The sequence below is a fragment of the Sorex araneus genome, chromosome 2 (assembly GCF_027595985.1).
Source record: "Sorex araneus isolate mSorAra2 chromosome 2, mSorAra2.pri, whole genome shotgun sequence".
Classification (NCBI taxonomy): Eukaryota; Metazoa; Chordata; class Mammalia; order Eulipotyphla; family Soricidae; genus Sorex; species Sorex araneus.
The window spans coordinates 369,214,571-369,218,872 of NC_073303.1; the positions used below are offsets into that span (position 1 = coordinate 369,214,571).

A 4,302-nucleotide genomic window follows, 5' to 3' on the forward strand; every position below is an offset into this window, starting at 1 on the left:
TGGACCTCAGTCACGGTGGAACGAGGGCACAGTCCCAGGGAGTTTTCATGAGGGTGAGGGTAAAACCCAAAGATCTCGGTCATCTCCAGCACGATGATGGGGGGGTCTTGGGCCCACACCGAGTAATGCTCAGGAGATGCTGTGGTGTGTGTGTGGGTGGGGTGGGGAGGGCTGACCCCAAGCCTCGCCCTTGCAGCTCATGGCCTCTGCAGCCCGCTGAGCACTCTCTGGACCCAGGGGATTTCCTCCTAGTGACAAAGTCAAGCCCCCCCCCCCCCAACGGAATGTTGGGTGTCGAGGGAAAGTGCTGCATGGTCTGACAGTGTGGCCCAGCCCTCCCTTCCCCTGCTGTACATCCCGGGCTGTTTCCTTTGTCTTTGTAAGAGACAGAGTCGTTATTCTTAAATTTTATTTTGTTTAAAATTTTATTTTTAATGAACCACCATGAGGTACAGTTACAAAGCTGTTCATACAATTAGGTTTCAGTCATACACTGTTCCAACGCCTGGCCCTTCACCAGTGTACAAATCCCACCGCAAGCTCTCCAGTTTCCCTCCTGCCCGCCCCCCTGCCCCCAACTATGGCAGGCACTTTGATTCTTCTCTCTCTCCCCCCCCTCCTCCGCCCCTCCCCGCCCCCCCAAGGGGCATTATGGTTTGTAAAACAGGCACTGAAGGGTTATCACGTATATCCCCTTTCCTCCCTTCAGCACTCAGCGCTGCCCAGAGTGCTTTCCAACCATCTTTGAAAGCACAGCGTTGTACAGTGAAGGAAGACCATAAACACATGCTCCCCCCGGAGTGCTCCTAGAGTTTCAGGCCAATTTCATGGAGCTGGGTGCCAGTACGGTTGTCACACCTGTCTTTAGTAATTCTGGTGCTGTGACCTTGCTTGCATTTGGCCGGGCCCCAGTTTCTTTCAGAACCCATGGGCAGACTGACTCCTGGGGCACTCGCTGACTACAAGCTATTCTGACTGGCTCCTCTTTGTAAGGTCACAAAGTCAGAAAACCAGTTCTCCATGAGATGCCTACATTCCATTGACAAACCTTACTCAATCTGCATATAGTTAAACTTTGGGGCATTTGGGGTGGGGGGGCGGATTGGGCCACTCCCAGTGGTGCTCAGGGACCACTCCTGGCAGCGTTTGGGGGACCATATGTGGTTATGGGGTTGCAAGTGCAAAAGCAAGTGCCCTAGTCACTGCACTATTTCTTTAGTCCTAATTGAGTTTTAAGGGGGCATTAGCATTTTATCTTAGCAACAAAACCATTTATTAATCTCTGTAAATGTATTCATTTTCATTCATAAATTTAACTTTTTTATCGCTGGAGCAGTAGGGCATTAGCCTTTCACGTGGCCGACCCGAGTTCGATTCCTCTGCCCCTCTCGGAGAGCCCGGCAAGCTACCGAGAGTATCTCGCCCGCACGGCAGAGCCTGGCAAGCTCCCCGTGCGTATTGGATATGCCAAAAACAGTAACAATAAGTCTCTCAATGAGAGACGTTGCTGATGCCCGCTCCAACAAATCGATGAGCAGCGGGATGACAGTGAAATTTAACTTTTAGTCACCCTGTGGATGTTTACTTGTGATCTCCTTTGGAAAAACAAAATTGCAGCTTCCAAGGGCAAAATAGTACTGCGTTTGCCCCTCTTTTAGATGTACTGATTGTAAACACTTTGCCGTAGTGACTCTCTCATTCCCTACATAATTTTAAAATGAAGAATCAGTTGTGGGGGGCTGGAGAGATAGGACGAGGTAAGGCATTTGCCTGGCATGCAGATGACCCAGGGTTGTCCCTGGTACCACATAGGGCACCGAGCTAGGAATATGCCCAGAGGCTCGGCCAAGTGTGGCCCCAAAACAAAAAAATTAGTTGTGGATCTCACATTTAACCTTCAATTATTTAGCACATGCCAACTGAAAGCATGAATATTTCTCCGTATGACCACAATATTATCTTATTACCCAAGAAAGTTTTGATTCATAAACTGCATCTAGTCAGTATATATTCAATTTTGCCCAATTAACTCCAACATCTTTTAGCAGTTTGTGTTTTTTTTTTCCCCCTGTGGTGCCAGGTATCAATCTCCCGACCTCACAAATATGCTCTGTTGCTGAGCTGTCTCCTTTGCCCCTCTTTTAGACTTGAAAAAAAAAAAAAAACTGTCACTGTCATCCGGTTGCTCATCGATTTGCTCGAGCAGGCACCAGTAATGTCTCCATTGTGAGACTTGTTACTATTTTTGGCATATTGAATATACCACAGGTAGCTTGCCAGGCTCTGCTGTGTGGGTGAGATACTCTCGGGAGATTGCCAGGCTCTCCAAGAGGGGCGGAGGAATCGAACCCGGCTTGGCCAGGTGCAAGGCGAATGCCCTACCCGCTGTGCTATTGCTCCAGCCCCTTCAGATCGTATACGTATATATATATATATATATATATATATATATATATGAAGGAACAAAAAACCTAAGGTCAGTCTGAGAAAGATAGTACAGTGCTTGCCTTATAAGCGGTCAACTCTACTTTGAATTCTGACACCAGATATGGTCCCCTGAGCAGAGCCTGTGGTTAGTCCTAAGTGCCATGAGGTGTGGGCCCCAAAGCAACCAAAAAAATCCTAAAATCCAATCATAGATTATATACGGCATTTGGCTGTCACCTCTTGAATTTTCTTTCATCTAGATCCTTCCTAGTTTTGCTTTTATGATGCCTTGTAGATTTGTGCCGATTGTCCCACAATCTAGATGGCTTTTACTTAATGATTAAATCCAGTGGGTACATTTTGGGAGGAATATGGCAAAGTATGAGTTTTAGTAACATCCATGACATGAAAATATTGAGTTGTTCCATTAGTGATCATGCTATTTGTGACCATGTGGCTAAGGTCTGTCTGTCGAGATCCAAAAGCCCCTTACCACTCTAACTGATAATGAGGGGTCATTTATTATTTTCTTGTCTTTCAGCCATATCCAGCTGTGCTTATTTCAGCACATCATTTGGGGGTCACTGCAGGCAGCACTCGGAGGTCCATGCTGGGCTAGAGATCAAACCCAGACTTCCCACATGACAAGGTACACTAACCTTTTAAGCTAACTCCCTGTCCCGAGATATTTTGAGAACAGGTGAATATTTTGCTTTCCATCAACTTTGCACTTGGTGGAAAAAATGCCTATATCATTTAGTGCTTGCAAAACAATATTTTTCCTTCTAAAAATGTCAGCTGTCATTCTTTTGTGAAAACAAGAGTTCCCCCCACCCTGAGTCCTTTTTTCCTTTGTGAATTCCTATGAATTTGGGATTCTCTCGTTCACTGGTACCATCTTACTCTTTTTGATACTAAAATTCTGCCACTTTGGGCCCCCTTATGTACCTATTTATTTTATTTCATTGGTCTATATGCCTTTTTCACATTACCCCACATCATTCTGCATTTCTGAACCAGTTAGCAAGAAGTTTGGAGCTTTCAGATTGGAATGATCAGACTGGAACTGCAAAGGTATCTGCAAGCGACACAGGGTGTTTTGTAGGTTGGATACTTGGGGAGGGGGCGTGGGGAAGAACTCAGGATTATTTTAAAAAGTAGGGGGTAAGATAGAGAAACTGAAGCTTGTTTGACAACCAAAATGTGACTAGTTATTTGACACAACCATTTATCCAAATACACCAAATAAAACACATCAGCATATTACACTCCAGGCAGTACTCCTGGCATGGTGGTTAGTCAGCCTTCTGGGCCTCCAGTTCTTCCTTTCCACAGGTCCTGAGAAACCAGTGTTATCTTTTGGGGGAGCTCACCCTTACCTTCTTGAACAGTTTGGCCAAAGGTCCACCATTTCCCGAGGCCCTTTAGGACCAGGGAGCTTAGTTTATGCCCTCTCCCTTGGCAAATGCCTAATGTTATTCAGTTCCTTTTTTTTTTTTTTCTTCAATTGTCTGAAATTTCTATAAGCTTGTTCTGGATGGAGGAGGGCAAGGCCGCAGGTCATTTCATACTGTTCTCACAGGCACTATAGGAACACACAGGGTCGTTCCATACCCAAGCACGCTGCAGGCTGGCAGTAGTTTCTCAATTTCTAACACAGGCCTCAGAATTTTCCACCCCAATTGCTTTAGAGTCATTTCTTTTTGGACAGGGTTCAGAGATTGGTGGACACTAGGGTTTCTCCGAAAGTTTCAGCATAAACATGGGAGAATTTTAGCAGTCCCGTCCCTGGGAACCTTTCTGACAGATAGAACACTGACTTGACCCCAACCCTACTCTTTAAAGAAAGGTGACTCCCGCCCCCACCCCAACACA

General features: G+C 46.0%; 1 non-coding gene across 1 annotated transcript; it reads right to left on the minus strand.

The window, feature by feature from the left end:
• Positions 1-3,932: 3,932 nt before the first annotated feature.
• Positions 3,933-4,064, minus strand: LOC129403039 (small nucleolar RNA SNORA9). Its single transcript, XR_008629029.1, has one exon. It is a non-coding gene; the product is annotated as a small nucleolar RNA SNORA9 (small nucleolar RNA).
• Between the last annotated feature and the right edge of the window lie 238 nt (positions 4,065-4,302).